Source organism: Heterodontus francisci, chromosome 27 (genome assembly GCF_036365525.1).
Source record: "Heterodontus francisci isolate sHetFra1 chromosome 27, sHetFra1.hap1, whole genome shotgun sequence".
NCBI lineage: Eukaryota > Metazoa > Chordata > Chondrichthyes > Heterodontiformes > Heterodontidae > Heterodontus > Heterodontus francisci.
Window position 1 is genome coordinate 22,497,981 of NC_090397.1, and position 21,099 is coordinate 22,519,079.

Genomic DNA, 21,099 nt, shown 5'->3' on the forward strand with positions numbered 1-21,099 from the left:
TCTAAACCCTGATACTCTATTCCATTTCATACCAAACCATGGTGCTCTATTGCATTTCATACTAATCCCTGATACTCTATTCCTTTCCAGTACTAAACCCTGAAATTCTATTCCATTTAATACTGAATCTTATAATCTATTCAATTTCATATTAAATCCTGATACTCTATTCCATTCTAGTACTAAACTCTGATACTCTATTCAATTTCACACTAAACCCTGATATTCTATTCCATTTCATACAAAACCCTGATATTATATTGCATTTTGTACTAAACCCTGATACTCTGTTCCATTCCAATACTAAACCCTGATGCTCTATTCCATTTCATAACAAACCATGATGCTCTATTACATTTCATACTAATCCCCGATACTCTATTCCATTCTAGTACTAAACTCTGATACTCTATTCCATTTCACACTAAACCCTGATACTCTATTCCATTTCATACAAAACCCTGATATTATATTGCATTTCGTACTAAACCCTGATACTCTGTTCCATTCCAGTACTACACCCTGATCCTGTATTCTATTTCATACTAAACCATGATACACTGTTCCATTCCAGTACTAAACACTGATGCTCTGTTCCATTTCATTCCAAACCCTGATACTCTGTTCCATTCCAGGAGTAAATCCTGATACTCTATTCCATTTCATACCAAACCCTGATGCTCTATTGCATTTATTGCTAAACTCTGATACTCTATTCCATTCCAGTACTAAACCCTGAAACTCTATTCCATTTCATACTGAACCTTACAGTCTATTCCATTTCATACTAAATCCTGAAACTCTATTCGATTTGAGTAATAAACTCTGATACTCAATTGCATTTCATACTAAACCCTGATATTATATTGCTTTTCACACAAAACCCTGATACTCAATTCCATTTCATACTAAACCCTGATATTATATTGCATTTCATACTAAACTCCGATATTCTATTCCACTTCATACTCAACCCTGATATTATATTCCATTTCATACCAAACCATGATGCTCTATTGCATTTCATACTAATCCCTGATACCCTATTCCTTTCCAGTACTAAACCCTGAAACTCTATTCCATTTCATACTGAACCTTATAGTCTATTCCATTTCATATTAAATCCTGATACTCTATTCTATTTCATACTAAACCATGATACTCTGTTCCATTCCAGTACTGAACCCTGATGCTCTATTCCATTTCATACCAAATCCTGATGCTCTATCCCATTTATTGCTAAACTCTAATACTCTATTCCATTCCAGTACTAAACCCTGATACTCAATTCCAATCCAGTACTAAACCTTGAAACTCTATTCCATTTGATACTGAATCTTATTGTCTATTCCATTTCATACTAAAGCCTGATACTCTATTCCATTTCATATTAAACCCTGATACTCTATTCGATTCGAGTAATAAACTCCGACACTCAATTCCATTTCACTCTAAACCCCGATACTCTATTCCATTTCATACTAAACCCTGATATTACATTGCATTTCATACTAAACTCTGATACTCTGTTCCATTTCATACTGTACCCTGATACGCTATTCCATTTCATACTAAACCATAATACTCTATTCCATTTCACACTAAACCCTGATATTCTATTCCATTTCATATTAAACCCTGACAGTCTATTCCATTTTGTACGAAACCCTGATACTCTATTCCATTCCAGTACTAAACCCTGATACTCTATTCCATTCCATACGGAACCCTGATACTCTATTCCATTTCACATTAAACCCTGATACTCTATTCCATTTCATACTAAACCCTGATACTCGATTCCATTCCAGTACTAAACCCTGATACTCTGTTCCACTTCATACCAAACCCTGATATTCTATTGCATTTCGTACTAAACCCTGATACTCTATTCCATTCGAGCAATAAACTCTGATATTATATTACATTTCATACTAAACTCTGATGCTCTGTTCCATTTCTAACTATACCCTGATACTCTGTTCCATTCCAGTACTAAACCCTGATACTCTATTCCATTTCATACAAAACTCTGAAACTCTATTCGATTCGAGTAATAAATTCTGATACTCAAATCCATTTCACACTAAACCCAATACTCTATTGCTTTTCACACAAACCCCTGATACTCTATTCCATTTCATACTAAACCCTGATATTACATTGCATTTCATACTTGTTTTAGACTCCTCCACCAGCAGAAACAACCTCTCTGTGTCCACCCTATCCAGCCCCTTCAGCATCTTATCTGTTTCAATGAGATCACCTTTCAGTTTTCTAAACTCCAGAGAATACTGGCGGCACAGTGGCGCAGTGGTTAGCACTGCAGCCTCACAGGTCCAGGGACCCGGGTTCGATTCTGGGTACTGCCTGTGTGGAGTTTGCAAGTTCTCCCTGTGTCTGCGTGGGTTTTCTCCGGGTGCTCCGGTTTCCTCCCACAAGCCAAAAGACTTGCAGGTTGATAGGTAAATTGGCCATTATAAATTGTCACTAGTATAGGTAGGTGGTAGGGAAATATAGGGACAGGTGGGGATGTTTGGTAGGAATATGGGATTAGTGTAGGATTAGTATAAATGGGTGGTTGATGGTCGGCACAGACTCGGTGGGCCGAAGGGCCTGTTTCAGTGCTGTATCTCTAATCTTAATCTAATCTTCATACTAAGCTCTGATTCTCTGTTCCATTTCAAACAATAACCTGATACACTATACCCTGATACTCTATTCCATTTCATACTAAACCATGATACTCTGTTCCATTCCAGTACTAAACCCTGATGCTCTATTCCATTTCATACAAACCCCTGATATTCTATTGCATTTCATACTAAACCCTAACAATCAATTCCATTCCAGTACTAAACCCTCACACTCTATTCCATTTCATCTGAAGCCCTAATACCCTATTCCATTCCAGTACTAAACCCTGATACTCTATTTCATTTCATACTGAATCTTATTGTCTAATCCATTTCACACTAAACCCCGATCTTCTCTTCCATTTCACACTAAACCCTGATGCTCTATTCCATTTCATAACAAACCATATGCTCTATTGCATTTCATACTAATCCCTGATACTCAATTCTTTTCCAGTACTAAACCCTGAAATTCTATTCCATTTCATACTGAACCATATAGTCTAATCTATTTCATATTAAATCCTGATACCCTATTCCATTCCAGTACTAAACCCTGATACTGTATTCTATTTCATACTAAACCATGATACTCTATTCTATTCCAATACTAAACTCTGATACTCTATTCCATTCCAGTACTAAACCCTGAAACCTTATTCCATTTCATACTGAACCTTATAGTCTATTCCATTTCATACTAAATCCTGATACTCTATTCCATTCCAGTAGTAAATTCTGATACTCAATTCCATTTCACACTAAACCCTGATACTCCATTCCATTTCATACTAACCCCTGATATTATATTGCATTTCATACTAAATCCTGATACTCTATTCCATTCCAGTAGTAAATTCTGATACTCAATTCCATTTCACACTAAACCCTGATACTCGATTCCATTCCAGTACTAAACCCTGATACTTTATTCCATTTCATACCAAACCCTGATGCTCTATTGCATTTATTACTAAACACTGATACTCTATTCCATTCCAGTACTAAACTCTGATACTATATTCTATTTCATACTATACCCTGATACTCTATTCCATTTCACACTAAACCCTGATCCTCTATTCCATTTCATACTAAACCCTGATACTCTATTCCATTTCATACTAAACCCTGATACTCTATTCCATTTCATACTAAACCCTGATACTCTATTCCATTTCACACTAAACCCTGATCCTCTATTCCATTTCACACTAAACCCTGATCCTCATTCCATTTCATACTAAACCCTGATACTCTATTCCATTTCACACTAAACCCTGATCCTCATTCCATTTCACACTAAACCCTGATACTCTATTCCATTTCACACTAAACCCTGATACTCTATTCCATTTCATACTAAACCCTGATACTCTATTCCATTTCACACTAAACCCTGATCCTCTATTCCATTTCACACTAAACCCTGATCCTCATTCCATTTCATACTAAACCCTGATCCTCATTCCATTTCACACTAAACCCTGATACTCTGTTCCATTTCATACTAGACCCTCGTGATCTATTCCATTTCATACTTGACCTTGATATTCTATTCCATTTCACATTAAACCCTGATACTCTATTCCATTTCATACTAAACCCTGGTATTATATTCCATTTTGTACTAAACCCTGATACTCTATTCCATTACAAAACCCGCATACTCTATTCCATTTCAGTACTAAACTCTGACACTCTATTCCATTCCAGTACTAAACCCTGATACTCTGTTCCATTCCATAACTAAACCCTGATACTCTGTTCCATTCCAGTACTACTCAAAGATTCTCTATTCCATTCTAGAACTCCTTCCTGGTACTCTATATCATTCCAATACTACTCGTTGGAACTCTATTAAATCCAGTACCACTCTCTGATACTATGGGCTGAATTTTGCAGCTTATCCACAGGTCCCGATGTCGGGACAGGTGCTAGCACCATATTTAAAGGGCTGCCAGGCCTGCATCCGCTGTCACTGCCTTCTAGTGACTATTGAGTGTCCTCCAGTTTCTACTGAGTGCCTGCCATCCGCTGCTGACTGCCTGCCTGGAAAACTGAAAATTGAAAGGAAACCTGAAGCCACAATGGCAGAAGGAAGATCCTGGGTGGCCCTGTGGTTCAGCGATATCACCCTGCAGGCTCTCCTCTAGGCTGCAAGGGCAAGACAGGAGCTCCTCTTCCCCAGTGAGAGGACGAGGAGACCAACCCACCTGACCAAGCAAGCCTCAACAGAAATTGCAGAGGACATCAGCAGCCATAGGGTCACCCAAGAACCTGCATACAGTGCCGCAAGTGCATCAATGACCTTACTCAGTCTTACAAGGAGAGTGCTCCATACCTCTTTTCCCTTTGGGCCTTGCATGTAGCAAAGTGAGAGAGTGTGTTTGGTGCAGAGGGAGTGACCACCCAGTCAGTGCCAATGAGGGTCAGGCACTGGCATATGCTGCCAGAGGCATGGGTGCATCTCGGTGAGAGGCACCTGTCTGTCATTTGTGACCCCCACGGGGTCCCTCGAGAGCAGCTGCATGCAGGAGGCATTTGTGTGCCCCCTTCATGGATTGCTGGGCTGCCACCAGCATAAGTGTTGTGCTTGTCTCCATGAGGAAACTAACAGTGCTCATCTCTGTGCTTGCAGGAGAAGACAGCACATAACATAAAGGAAAGGGCAAAGACAGGTGGAGAGAGTGCTGTATCTACACATCCTGTCCCCCGTGGAGGAGGAAGCCTTAGTACTGGCAGGGCAGCAGGGCAGCCACTCTATCACTGATGGCGAAGTAGGAGTGTCAACCCAAGAGAGTGAGTGAACGAGTGCAGGGGCACAAAGGTGCATCTGGCACACAGAAGGCACAGTGCTCGTGTGTCCACCGCTGGACACATTGTTCTACATTAGGGATAGTTGAAAGGACGTGATAGGAAGCCTGTAACCCTTCAATATGTCTGTTCTCTCATGCAGGTCAGGGTCATGCTGAGGAGCAGAGAGCTGGAGAGACTGGGGGACAGCAGCCACTTCTGAGGAGGAGGAGGGAGCCTCAGAGGGTGCACTGTCACCCCATTCCCCACACACTCCACCGGTGCTGATACTCTCACGTCATTGGGTACCCATTCGTGTATAGATTCAGACACACAAACTGGTGAGCACAGCATAGACCCCTCTGAGCAGCTGACGGAGACTGTGACAGCTGAGGCCACTGTGAGAGGCCAGGCCAAAGCTGAGCCTCAGGCTACTGACGTGCTGCTGGAATTGTCGCAACATGGCAAATGCTGCAGTTACAGTGAGAAGTAAGGGAACATCTGGCGGAGTTTCCAGAGGCTGTGCGCATCCATGAGTAGATGATGGAGGAGTCCCTCCAGGCCATGGCTTCTGGCATGTGTGTGCATGGCTTCCTCCATGGAGATATTGGTGACCCTCATGGAGAGCCTGATCCAGAAGACCGCACAGTGGATGCTGGGCATGTGTGAGACCTGCATGCCATTGCCTTGTCCATAAGCTCAATGCAGCAGTGGCAAGGCGAAAGGAGGATGAGGCGCCTGAAGTCTGTGCCAGGTCCTCGAACTTCGCAGATCAGCAGAGAAGTACAAGTGTGCCTTGCAAGGGAGGTGGAGCAGCTGCCTTCTTCTTCTTGGGGCTCCTCTCAAGGCACTACTGGTATGGACAGCAACTCCTCACTCTCTCTGCCAGTGACACCAGGGCCTCAAGTAGCCGCGATGACCGAGGGGGTTCCTGCATCTGTGCACAAGCCCCTCAGCATGCCAGGACCCTCCAGGCCTCTGGCAGCCAGAGGATGGCCACCAAGATCGGCCCACACCATGGAGCAGCAAGCTCAACAGCCTGCCTCCACCTCAGCTGACAGTGCAGGGGGAACACCATTTGGGAGCATGTGTAAAAAATCTAAGAGAACCTAGCTGCACTTGAGATTCGCAGGTGAAAACAGTATTTAGATGTTAAGTCTTGCATTTGCCGTGCGGGCATAATAAAGGGTTAATGTGTTGTTGCTCCATCGCCTTCCAATTCTTGCTGCCCTTTGGGACTTAATTTACACCCTGGTTCCCTCAATCAGCTGGAGGTGAGGGACTAGGCCCTGTGCAGTCAATGCCTCAGCCTTGCCGTTGTGTGATGTGCACCTGGGTGCTGGCATGTAAAATGAAGGAGATGGCAGCAGGGTTGCATAAAGGTACTGCTTTATTGGAATGTATCTGAAAGGTAATAAGGGTCATAAGAAACGTCTAAGCATAAGCGCATCCCGAGCCTCCCTTGCATGAATCTCATTGAGCCTTGCCTGTGGTCTCTGGGATCCTTCAGCATGCATCACTTTGCCTGCAGCCTCCTCCACATGCTCATCAGAGGAGGTATCACATTCCATGAGATCCTCATTGTTCAACGCCTCCCCCCCTCACCCCTCTGCAGTGCCAGGCTGTGCTATACACAACAGACCACCAAGATACGCGAGACCCTTGCTGGGACATACTGTAGGGCTCCAACGTTTTTTTAAAAGCACCTGAATCGCATCTTGAGAAGGTCTATGGCCTGCTCAATGGTCGCACGGGTTGCCTGTGGCAGGTGTTGTCCCTCTCCTCTGCAGACGTATGTAGCCATGTCTTCAGCACATAGCCGTTGTCTCCCACAATCCATCCCTGAAGGCCCCCGAGGGGACCAGAAGAGCTGTGCCACCGGGGACTGCTGAGGTATGTAGGCGTTGTGGCTACTTCCCGGGAACTGTGCACACACTTGAAGGATCCGTCTTCAGTGGTCGCGACCAGTTGTATACTGAACGAATGGAAATCCTTCCTGTTGTTGAAGGCTGCAGGCTGGTCTGTGGGAGCCTTGATAGCCACATGTGTGCATCTGATCACATCCTGCAGCTGGGGGAACCCAATGGACCTCTCTGCTTGACTGTTTGGATCGGTGTGGTAGCACACATAGTCGCCGATGCTCTTGACCAGGGCATCGGTCACCACCTTGATACACCAATGTGCCACAGACTGCGCGATCCCACACAAATCTTCAGTACATCCCTGGAAAGATCCAGAAGCATAGAAGTTCAATGCCACGGTGACCTTCAGCATCACTGGCACTGGGTGTCCACCAATCTCCATGGCTCAGCTCATCCTGCATCATGGCACATATCTCATAGAGAGGTGCATTTTTCAGAGACATTGGTTGAGCCTCGGATGGTAGCCTTTTCTGCACGCAGGAGGCAGTTTGCATGCCCCTCTGCACCCTTCTCTGGCATCCCACCCCAAGTCAGGCCCTTTTCTTGGCCCTGATGTTGCTGATGTCCAACTGCCGTGCCTAGACCTCCCTCCCTCTCTGCTGCTGCTCCTCTTCAATGGGTGCCCCAAAGCCTGGGTGAATGAGGCCCATGGCTGGTGGCCTCTCTCTGCGTGCAAGGCCTTTTATCCAAATGCACCCCCAACCCCCACTTTCCCTCACACGTTTTTTTTAATCAAGTGCCACTGCCCTGATTGCACCCCGGTAGTACGTCCCCATAGTGTTGGCACCTTAACCCCATCCCCCCCACCTTGCCTTGCCGGTGTCCACGTTGCTCTACTCTCCCTGACATGCCACGCTGGTTCTCTCAATGGCTGCCACCTCGCAAGCTTGCCACCTCCTTTAACCAGGCCAGGCTCTGAAGCCCCATGTTTCTCATGGGTCATTAATAATATTCAAAACTGCAGTTAATTGCCTTAATTACCTTCTTGTCATATCGATGCGAAGTCCGTCCTCCATGTCAGCCACTGTCAGTAAAATGTGGAAACGTGTGAAGACGCAAACTTCTGGTCTGACATCTTCCGTCCCACTTTCACGGAATTCACCCCCCCCCCCCCCACCCCACCATGCCTCCGAGCCCATTCAAAATGGCCCTGCAAAATTCCGACTTATGTTCCATTCCAGTACGACTTTATAATACTACATTCCATTCCAGAACTACTCCCTGATACTTTATTTCATGTCAATACTTCTCCCTGATATCATATTCCATTCCAGTACTAATTTCTGATCCTTCATTCCATTTCAATACTCTTCCCTGATACTCTATTCCATTGCAGTACTACTCACTCATATTCTATTACATTCCAGTACTTGTCTCTGATACTCTTTTCCACTGCAGTGCCCAATTAGTTTACTATTGTATTTTAGGGACGAATACTTGAAGCGGCCAACATCCCCAGCTTATACACACTACTGAGTCAGCGGCGCTTGAGATGGCTTGGCCATGTGAGCCGCATGGAAGATGGCAGGATCCCCAAAGACACATTGTACAGCGAGCTCGCCACTGGTATCAGACCCACCGGCCGTCCATGTCTCCGTTATAAAGACGTCTGCAAACGCGACATGAAATCGTGTGACATTGATCACAAGTCGTGGGAGTCAGTTGCCAGCATTCGCCAGAGCTGGCGGGCAGCCATAAAGACAGGGCTAAATTGTGGCGAGTCGAAGAGACTTAGTAGTTGGCAGGAAAAAAGACAGAGGCGCAAGGGGAGAGCCAACTGTGCAACAGCCCCAACAAACAAATTTCTCTGCAGCACCTGTGGAAGAGCCTGTTACTCCAGAATTGGCCTTTATAGCCACTCCAGGCGCTGCTTCACAAACCACTGACCACCTCCAGGCGCGTATCCATTGTCTCTCGAGATAAGGAGGCCCAAAAGAAAAGAAACTTGCTATCTATACCCAGACTGGCCTACATGTCGTGAGTTGCAAATCTCCAGAACTTGCTGACGGATTCATGCCGCTCCACCGTTTGCTTCGCAAAAATGGCAACTCATGCTTGATGTCCCAGTTAATTTTAAAAACCTGCTGGATCTGCACATTAATTGCACATTAAACCTGCCACAGAAAGTTAAGTCTGGTAATTAACAATGTAAATACTTTTCTAATGATGTGATCATTATAAATGCAATGTCAATCAAACACCACCCAGAAATTAAATTTAAACTGTGAAGTCTCATTCCTTAAGGTGGTAAATTGTTGTTAGAGATTTTTTAAATGTCATATTTTACATGTTTACATTTTTTCTTACTTTTCCTTTCTGTCTTTCTTACGTCTCTCTTAATCCAATCTTTCTTTCCCTTCTTTATTTCTCATTTTGTACCTGATTTGACTCTAATTCATTCTTCATTGTCCATCGTTCCTCTGTTTCTTTCTTAATTCTTAAACCTTATTGGCTAAGGAGATACACTTGTTCACTGAGGTCCCAGATGCCCCATGGCCCTCACTGCAGCATTGTCAGCTCACACTTCAAACAAGTTACAGCACAAAAGATATTTTGAGCTGAAAGGTGCAGGAAAACATCTAACACTCCATGATGCTCTGCTCCAGCAAGATCCAGCCCACTGATACATTATCCTATCTTTAAGTGAAATTTGGCAAATAACAGACTGTGTTAAGTGTGATTCATATTAATAAAAGAAATGTGCATACACAGACCAGAATTTCTTGGAACAGAGAGTCTGTTCGATGGCAGTGAATACAATGGAGTTTGTTCTACGGGCATTCTATTCTTCAGCAAGAGTCAGGTGTCAGCTTGAATCATGTGCAAGCTTGTCATGGGTCAACTGCACAAGTTTCCAGATAAAGAAGTGTATCAGTGCCCAGAAATCCATACATTTTATGGAGAAATACTTAGAGATATTTGTGAGTATAGGCTAGAAATAACTGAGTTTGTGTGATACTGTCTACTGTTTTAGTGGTGATGTTAACCGTTTCACGTAAACCATTTAATGTCTTCATTAAAATAGCAGAGAGAAGAATATCGTGCAAAGATTATCACAAAAGGTAATTTCTAAGCTCGTAATTAATATTTTGAAGGGGAAGGTCTTGAAGGAAAAGGTAATCGTATTTGAATACTATCCACCAATTTCTACTTTTGAATTTAGCATGATACTAAAGCCTGAAAAATTTAGCTTCAGTAAGATAAGATCAACCAAAGCTATATTTGCTTTATTATTCCTAAAATCTACCCTAGGATTGAAAGGCGTTTTTCATACTCTGCAATGTTTTCTTGCTTCAAGCAACCACTCAGCACAAGTATGAGCTTGCAATTCTAGTCATGTTCCCATTGGTTTCTACAGCTGAATGCTTGAGACGAACTTCCTAAAAAACCCAGAAAGGCAACATACATTAGCAGCTGATTATACTTTAAATATGTCTGTACTTGGTCTTGGGCTCATTTCACATCCATCTAAGGAGTTCAGAGCAACTTGGCAAACCTCCCCTCTCCTACTAGATCTTTCCATAGCTGCCTCACACAAAAATGCCTGTTCACATTTGATAGGCATTTAGAGTTTCCGACTTTGATCTGTCAAAAAAATTGAGTAAAAACCAAATGAAGAATGTTAATAGAATATTATATTACTTTATAAATATCTGTAAATCATTAATTGCATATTTGCAAATACTGCATCATGATAACTTCTGCCTTTACTATTCTGCGATTCAATATTTTTGGAATGTTCAAAGTAATTTACTTCAAAGTAATTTACTTTGAACATCACCAGAAAAAGGTTTGACTGTATGTCTTATGCAATGAAAGAGAACAGAACATAGTGTATGCTGGCCCTTGCTGGTGAGGGATAGCTCATTACCAGTTATGGAAATTGAGTAATTGTTGCCCTCTATATAATTAAGCATATTTACGGACCAAATCATTTAAAATTGAATGAGTGTAACCCTTGAGTAATATTGAGAAGAACAAATAGAATAGCAGTTGTGAAATGTTCTCCCTTTGCCTTACAGCAGCAACAACATTTACTAGTTGTGAATTCTAAAATACAGGAATCAAAATCTTTGAAGTTTCAGATATATTTTAAAGTGTATCTTTACACTGCATTGGTTACGATGTACATCAGTCTGATTGTTAAGCACCAGAGCATATATCTGACTGGAGTGGATCATGACTCAATGGTATCGCTCAGGCATCAGAGGATTGTGGGTTCAAGTCTCAATCCAGAGAATTGAGTGCAAAATTCAAGGCTGATATGTCAGTGCATTATTGAGGGTGTGCTGTGCTGTTGGCAATGCTGTCTTTTGGGTAAAAGTTCCTACGGCACAATTTTGAAGAAAAACAGATGAGTTCTCCCTCTTCCTCTGCCCAATATTTAGTCCTCAAGCAACATTATTAAAACAGATTATCCAGTTATTATATCATTGCTGGGAGCTTACTGTATGCAAATTAGCTCCTACATTACAACAGCGACGACACTTCAAAAATACTTAATTGACTGTAATGCACTTTGAAGCATCCTGAGGTTATGAAAGGTGCTAGATAAATGCAAGTGCTTTCTTTCTATGGGAACATCATCAGCTCCAAATCCCAATTTGGACATATATCATTGTTCACCAAAATCCTGGAATTCATTACTTCACAGCATTGTGGGAGTACATTCAGCACATGAACTGCAGAGATTCAAGAAGATGGCGGCTCTCACCACCTTCTCAAGGGGAACTAGGGATGGGCAATAAATGGTAGCCTTGCAAGCGACGCCCATATCCCAAGAATGAATTATTTAAAATCCTAGAAAAATGAAGGACCACTGCTCCCAGTTGGATGAAGGTGCAAAGGAAAGAAAGGTCAGAAGCAGGGAATGTGAATGGAAGCATGTAATTTCTAAAAATGTACAGCTCCTGAACAGGAACATTTTCTAAGCTCCTTACAATTTAAGAGTGACTGACATTTTCTCCATTCACTAATAGTAGTTCAAAAAGCTCTTCCTGCCGAACAGGGATAGACTTAAAAGCAGTGAAATTTCTTTGAAAAGTTCAAGAATATGAAACAGAAATTATGTTTTTCCTTTTTCAAACTTTCCGAATCTGACCATAGGCTTTGACTAATGTTTATTATTTAAATTAGTGTATTATAAAAAACAAGACACTCTTAATATCACTTACAAATAGACTTTGTGGTTATAAACAATGGGTTAATCATCCATTATCCAACTGTTTGCCTTGAAATACACATGACACTACTCTTAACACAGCTAGCTAAAGAATTAATGCCATTTGTCTCAAAGAAGCAGTGCCATCTATTTGATTCTTGATTGCTGCCCTACTTGACTTGGCTTTTCACTTAGCCAATGGACATTCATCCATGATTTAGCATTTAACTTTATGATAACAGCTCATCTCTGGTTTCAGGAAAATTGTTAGCAACAATATATAAAGTGCTAATCTTTTGACTAGCAGTAGTGTGCTGAATCTTGTTATCATGATTAGTGCTAATCAGTGTTTAGTGTGTTACAAAAGTGCCTCTGTGTTTTATTAAATATATTTTTTGAGGATTCATTTTTGAAAGATTGAAGAAATGTTGAACTTTGGGGTTTTCAAAGGGGGTCATGTAAAGGCCACTTGACTTTGAAAAACAGTCCCTGGAAATATTTTTAAAAAGGGGCAATGAGAGGTCTTGTGAGGAAAATAAGCCTTTCTGGAAAACCACCTGACTTCCAGCAACAACAAGCCTTTCCAGGAAACCACCTGACTTCTAGCTCAATAAACAACAGAGAACTTTGGACACCTGGAGGAACTGTTTACAAAGAAGTGACAGGTCAAGATTGATAGAGGTCAAACGGTTGACCTCCTGTTGTTGGTTTCGCTTTTGAATTGTTTTGAGTTAGGGTTGAACTGTATAAAAAGGGAGAGAACTTCCAAGGGGAGAAGAGAATTCCCAAGGGGAGAAGAGAATTCCCAAGGAAAGAGAGAAGACCACAACCCAGTTCAGCTTTCCAGAACCTCTCTAAAAAACCCTGAGAAATCCACTGTGTCAATTCACCTCATCTCCCGTCTTTGAAGAAAAGCCTGTTAAATTAATTCTCAACACTGCCTGAAAAGAACTTTTCGAAAAGATCCCAGTGACCCGTCTATGTGTACTCGAAGGCTAGACTGTATGCTAGTCTTGGAACACAACATATCTTATCTGCTGTTTCTTCAAGAATGAGCAAGTATTCAGCATAAGTGTTTTGTTTTTGTCTGTAACAGAGCTCTAAAAACAAAAATCCCTTTATTTTTCTGGTTAACCTGTGTGTGTGTGTGAGGGGCTGTGTGTTTATGCTTTACTTCATTACTGGTTAGGACTTGTTATATAATATACTGAAATTTTGTAGTTTATTAAAGAAACCTGGTTGGTGTGTTTTATTCTGGGATAAAAACAGTCTATGATTGACCATATCAGTAAGTGGGAAAAAATAAATATATTGTGGCCCATGGAGAAATGGAACTAGAATAAACAGTGCACTCCTCCCGCCTCAGTCGTAACAAGTGATCTGACTGTACAGATACAGCAGCGCAACAGACTGGAAGTGAGAATAAAAGAACCCAGTAACATTCCAGATGAGAGCTGGTGGTTGACAATAGGAAGCAATAAAATTTAAGGAGTATTAAATGGTTTAAGTAAAAAAAGATACCGAGTGAAACAAAATTATGTCAAGATGAGGAGATTAGGAGGGCAGCGGCTGAGGTTGCACTTAAGGAGCTGATAAAGCAGAAAAAAAAGAATTGAGCACTTCCTTTTGGTTTTGTAGAATGCAAGCAGGAATTCAAGTGAATGTGGGAGACTCCACCAGTGACATATTTCAACAGTATCAGACCAATTTAAAAATAAAGCTGGTGAATTACAGGAATCAGCTGTAGAAGTTGGACACTTATCAGCATACGGAACATTTGAAATGCTGATAACTACTCGCAAGCTTATTATAAGAAAAACTGTTTTTAAATTTAAAACATGTACATGTTTTACCAGCACTGAACAAAGTATGCCATTCTGAAAGATAAGCAGGAAATAACCAGAAGCTAGAGACTCCAACTTGGTCTATATTTAAAGGTGCAATGTTGTCCAGGCACACGTTAAAGAGAACAGAAGCTTGTGACTCTAAGCATATGGGCTAGCTAGCCTCTTTGTTCAGTATGGCTGAGAGCTGCTGTGTGTTCACAGCAGTCTTTCATTAGTCTGTCGATATATTGTGTTCCGCCGCAGGCCAAGTCTTGACTCAAGTCTCATACATAAGATTCATGAGTTGCTTAACCAGGGAAGAGTAGCTGAAGTGGCTTTCTGTTGCCTTCCTCACCGTTTTTATCTTCAGAGTACCTTCTCCTAGGTGGATTACAACCAAGGCTGATAAGCCTTACTTAAACTTTATGATAGGCGGAGGCCACATTCTGAACACGAGTACCCCTGCTGGGGATCAATTCAGTCTCCACTCTCCAAGGCTATCTGGAGTGGGGCTTGATCCCAACCCCTTCTGCCTCAGAGATGGGAATACTACCCCTGAGCCAATGGCTGCTCCATCCTTGCATCAGTACTAACGTACCACTAGTACTTATCTGTTTCAAGCATGTTAGTCTGAAAACATAGACTGAGGCTTAGACTGCATCATATTCCTTGCCTGAAAACTTCTGAGGATTATTTAGCTCCAGTCTCCTTAGAGAAACATAAAAGATGTCCGATGTTGTCAGTTCATTGATCTCAACCAGGGTGGTAGTGGGGCATCAGAATTAGCCACTCGAAGGGAGTACAAGGAAAAGGAAGAAATCAGTTGGAAGCACTCTCATATCAGGTCATTGTTGCCTAGTCAGGAGATGCTATTGGGTTATTGTTTCCCAGTAAAGTACTTTTTATATTTCTATATTGAGCTATAAACAGAAGTTTGCATGGTATCAGCCAGGAACATAACCATCCATTACAGTGCAATCTTTAATGTTCCAAGAAGTAAACTGCATGACAATACCCCAATATTGCAACAGTTTAGGGCTGTTAGTCTAATTCCTACAGAGCAGACAGATAAATTTGACTTACTGTGCTAAAAGGCAAAAAGACAAAGGTGCTGATGCAACATTACCAAAAAGAATGTAAGACACATGAGCAAACCTATTGATGACATGTACTGTGTGGCTCAGTTGCCAGCATTGTGGTGATGTTCAATGCCAGTGTTAGCAGTTGTACTGTATTAAGAAACTGGCTTGATTATGAATCCTAGATCTAACCAAAGAAGAATTTTCTGCATTACTAGATGGCATCTCAAGTTACCATGCACTAGCCTCTCAAAGACATAACAACACTGAATTCCCTCAGCCCTTCCACCAGACCTCCGCTAGAACTCTGGATACACTGGGCCCCAAATGGAATTGGGAATTTGCTAGGGGCAGAGCCCCCTTACAAAACCAGCGATGTGTAGGTGCAACTTTACTGGCAAGGACTCCTTACACTGGATGGTCCTGTTCCCTGGCCTTAAGGGACCTAACTTAAGACTGGATGCCAGTGATATATGGTACATCAGCATCTAGAAGAGTGAAAATGGGGCAGCAACAGAGGAGGCCCATACCCATTAAGTGGTCTGAACCCCTGAGAGTGGTCATAATTTTTCCAATAAATTCAGTACCAGCCCTCTTACAGAAAAGGCCAAAGGAGGAATTAAATGGGGTTTCTGAAACACCACTCCCCAACAGGTACCCGAGTATACAGCAGTGTGGGGCAAGCAGGTACCCAAGATGTGCATGTAGTGGTATAGACCTGCTGGCTATGAAAATAAGGTGCCCTCCCACTGACCCTGCAAACTCCACAGAGCCTGTGCCAGGGTTGGGGAGGCACCAGCAGGCATAACCTTGCTGTAACTGCAGTATGGATGCATGTTTTGCACAAATTGTACTGTAATCAATTGTGGCTTTTGATCCTTAAAGGCTTCCATATTTAACGTCCTTGCTACATGTTCTGCAAAGATGTTGGCAGCTGCTATAAAGTGCCTCCTCTCACTCCAAAATTTCCCGTCCCTCTCTTTTAAGTTGTTGTTGCAGAATAAGCAAATTCAACTGTCTCCCCAAATTCCCAGTCCGCAGGTTGATGAGATGCCCACTCGGCCATATATTTCATATTGGCAGCTCACCAGCCGCGTTATAAGGACCCTCAACCAAAGTCGTCCAGATTCCCTGATGTCTCCTGAAAGGAAGAGCACATGTCCTACCCAGTGCCTGCCCAATTTATGCTCCACATTAAAATGTAACTCTTCTCCCAATAAAGTGCCTGCAAAGGAATGTCAATCAAATACTTTTTTAGAAAGATAAGTCTATTCATTGTTATAAAGCAATGGAATTTATTAAAGAATTAAAGTAGGGCACGAGGCTAAAATGTTTGATGAGTTCAGCTGTCGTCTGCTTTCTAATGGGCTCACTTGTTTTACAACTTCCAATTTTAACCCAAAATATTTAATACATTTTAGTGATTGATGTCCCTATCCAAAAACACACATATAAATACTGTGAAAATGCAAAGCAAGCTCCTTTTTAAAGATGTATTTTTTGGCTTGAATAAGAATTCCTCTAATCATAAGCTCCAGTATGACCTTTCAACACATTGAAACAATTCTCATAGAATTTTTTTTATAGTTTTAATAATGTAATCAAAACTCACCAGAAATCAGTAACATTCAATGTTCGCCTTTTTTTTACTTTCCTTATGTAAGGTTCTTTGTTTGACACACCCAACACTGATTGAAACGATGAATGGTGAGCAACTCCCATGTCCCACAAGTGTCATTTTTCCCATGCCCACTAAGGTATATGGCAGTGTTATAAGTCAGTTCACTTTTCTGAATTTAGGCCTTTAATGCCACCTGAACAACGTGGACTGAGATTCCTTGGGGAGAGAATCTCATTCTGCTTTGCTTTGGAGTCTGTTCCACTCTTCATACCCATTTACTTTAGCTTTGCACTAAATCTAATATTGTGGAGTGTAAATGCATCCAGAATTGGCCTGAAGTAATTTGTGGCCATTTAACTAATCATGAAATGCATACTCTAGGAGGTACTGGAATAATACAACTACATCAGATATGATTTTGCAATCACATTGCTACATTAGCTATTCAAGCAATTGACAAAGAGCAGAGAAACCATCCCAACACTGTGACTGCAACTGGCCCAGATCTCAAGAACAGTCCCTGTCAGCATCTGGGCCAGGTCCTTAAAGGCCAATGTGGTAACATCTTTACTGGGATCTAGAAACCACAATGCATGGGGAAATTTAGGGTTCCTTGTGTAACGGGGATCTCAAGTTACAATTCTGGTTCCTACCAATCCATTATGAGCTTTAATATACCTTCTGATCCTTGCTATTAACTTGTTTAATTTATTAACTTCCAAATAAAAATACTGAGGAACCAAATGGTGATAATTTTTTCGAAGAAATATACAAAATCTGTTGACCTTTCTAAGGGCTAATCATTTTTTGTAATCTTTCTTCCTATTTCTTTGTGACTTGTTCTCCAACTTGTGAGCCTGGTCTGAGCGTATACCCCAACCCTCAGCAGCAGAGACTTCAAGAAGGTGAAAAGCTGATTTGTCTTCTTCCCCTCTACCTTATAATCTTATATACCTATTAGGCAAAACCAAGACTAGGTGAAACTGCACATCTGGGTCTTGAGCCCTTGACCTGTAGTTTGAGATCTGGGCATCCATACCAATTAGTCTAATACTACATGGCTTTTAATAAAGAGCTAGGAAACTAATGTGTGCACAAATACCAAATTACTGTAATCACTACAATACATTCACACTACAAGTTTAGCATTGGTGCAAAACTGTTCTGGCTTCACAAAGATGTTGAACTTGTGTATGTAATCAGGTAATTACTCCAAAGTGAAATAGAGTAAGACTCCAGAGAGTCGCAGCCCCTTTCATTCCTGTGTCATGTTGGGCCAGGCTATATTTGCAATATAACTGTAGTGTTGATGCAAAGCGAAACCACTTCACACCAATGATATGGTTGTGGTTTAAACTAACCCTTAATGAGAAGCTGCCAAAGAACATGAATGATTCCTTTACTCTTTTTCAGCCCAGGCCTTTCACATAATTAGTGTTCTTCAGTTCAGATTCTCAATCAGTTGCAATGTTTCAGCAGTGACTCCCTTGAGTGAAAAGCCCAGACGTCTATGCAATCCTGACTAACATCACTATCAGACAGATCTAATGAGGCTGGGCCATTTTGTGGTCTCTGGTTTTCACTAGAATATTTTCAGCTACCTCGGTCAGAGAAGTCTCAAAGTTACTATTGGGAATACAAGTCTTAAATCAAATAATGCTTTCAAGCTGTCTAATCAAGAAAGGGTTTAATTTACAAAGAAATAGATAAAAATGCAACTATTTATGCAGTGTGATTGGTTAGGCAAGACTGATGCTTCAATTTGTTTTTTAAAAAAGGAGCAATTATACATCTTCAGACAGTTTGGGGTCTTATTATTAAATGATAGGATTTTTGAGTCTGCACTGCGATGATATATTCTGTGCTATTAGACAGCAAAATCAAAGAATGAATAGAAGTACATGGTTATAGATATTCAGTTAGATCAGAATCAAAGCAGCAACAGAATCTTTTACAGGCCTTGCAAATAGGTATGGTACAAAAATAGTAATTAATTCAATGTTTAATCAAGCGATGTAGATTAGAGTCACAAACACTTGCATTGGACAGAGATGCAATGCAGTGAATATAGAGAACGAATAAATTGGACTTCTTTTTCTGCTTGTTGTGCATGTAAAAACCCCACAGAACTTTTTCATACTTACATTCCATAGGTCAAACCCATCGTCTGTCACCAAGCTAAATTTGCTCCTTATAAGGCCGATGCATTGAGTGCATTCTCTTCATTTTTTCCGAACATGGATGCCTTATCAGATGTGGTTTCACAGAAGGCTAGCAAATATTTAGCTAACCTCTTTACTTTTCAAAATACTGGCATGCTGCCAACCTTCGCAAGCAAATTAAGCAAGGAGCTCACTGGAGCAGACAATTCTCAAGCATGCATCTTAAATCTTATCGTTTTGTTTTGCGCTAATGACTTTAAGCCCCAAACTCCCCTCCCCAAACAGTAGAAGCTCATCAACATGAAATCATTTTGGAACATGAAAAGTTTGTTCAGATATCCTATTGGGACATACAATTACAGAAATGCTTTTGCAAACCTTTTTAAAGAGGCTGGGGATATGGAAAAAGTGAGGTGCTGGAATGTTTAACTGTGTGAACATTAACACCAGTGTAAGAAAAAAGAGACTTCAAACAGAAAACACTACAGCATTCCACCAGTGATGATGAACAGATTTAAGCAATACTGAGTCTGAAATCAGATATCGACTTCGACAACAATTTAAATCGTCTGAACATGTCAAGCTGATTAGAATAAAAGTTTGTCCTCTACTTCGAAAAAAAACAGGAGAACTAAGAACCACATTGATCGACTGTTTGCAGATTAGACACTGTCCCGGTTTCTCTCCCGTTATCAATTTAAAATTAAAACATGAGAAGCAATATCTCTACAGATGAGGCTTACACGCAATGATTTGCAAATTGTTCTTGTGTGCAACGATTTAAAATTGCACCCTGAGTTTTACTTAATAGCTAGGGATTTGTTCAATCTCTTCGTCCCTTCCCTACTGTAGATGGCACAGAATAAAGAGCCTAAGAAAATATTTCAGTTACTTTAGCACTTCAGAAAATGCATATCAAACTCCTTCGAGGGTTCTACCATTTCCCTTTGAAACATTTTGTTGCTACACTACTTGTTACATTCCGAACATCTTCAGTCTGTGCAAAAATCAGACCGTACTTCCAATCTTCACTTTAGTCAATGAAAAGTTTAACCGACTATAACGTTTAACAAATCATCTTTAGCCTGCTCAATGCAAATCTTTCATTTCTTTCAAGCAATGCCCACTACACGGAATACCAGAAGTATATGCCTTACCTCTGTAGGTTAAACGCTGGCCGGCTTTCAAAGAATACAAGCTACAATGCAGCAGCACTGCGAGGAAGTACAGGCAGTCATAACACACACACAGACACACACAGTTCTATTCAATAAAACTCCAGTCATGCTTAGGCCCCTCCCAAAGTCAATGCCAAGTGAACACATCTCCCCCTATGTTTACAGTTGACAGCCACTAGTATGCATTGTCTGTAGGCTTGTTCTGATTAGGAACCAATCACAGTGTTTAAACGCAAGTTGAGTCCAGCCTCCGTCCAGGAATGCCTGTCATTCCCCAGGCATGCTCAGGAAGTCACTCATCAAGAAACAAGACTTAAAACCCCTGAAAACTGTTGCTTGCTGCCAAAAATGTCTTGCTATATGCCCTTTTTTGGTTATCCTTAGCAGGGCCTCTGAAAGTAAATAGTCTGTCATGTATAATCATATGAAATGCTAATCCCACAGAATATACATCCATTTGAGCTTGCATTTGGTTTATTAAAAAAATAAAAAGCAGAGACTTCAACATTTGGAGCAATTGTGCATATTCTTTTCCCACAATGAAAGGACAGTTTAAAAGAGCTCTGAATTTTATCTCAGTGCGCAGTACTTATTTTCTACAGCTTATTGAAAACACATGCAAGGGCTGAAAATCCCATACATGACACCCCAGTGCAAATGTACTCTGAATAACTTGAATAAAAACAATAAATGCAACACATTCTGGATGACAGTTCAT

At 41.3% G+C, this 21,099-nt stretch overlaps 1 protein-coding gene across 3 annotated transcripts in view; it reads right to left on the minus strand.

The window, feature by feature from the left end:
• The window catches only part of LOC137384699 (non-muscle caldesmon-like), a 258,457-nt gene extending 237,957 nt beyond the window's left edge, over positions 1-20,500 (minus strand). For all 3 annotated transcript variants that reach the window (XM_068058995.1, XM_068058991.1, XM_068058993.1), the window contains exon 1: positions 20,361-20,500. The gene's annotated coding sequence lies outside the window, so the exon portion shown is untranslated. The remainder of the gene's footprint in view (positions 1-20,360) is intronic.
• Positions 20,501-21,099: the final 599 nt, after the last annotated feature.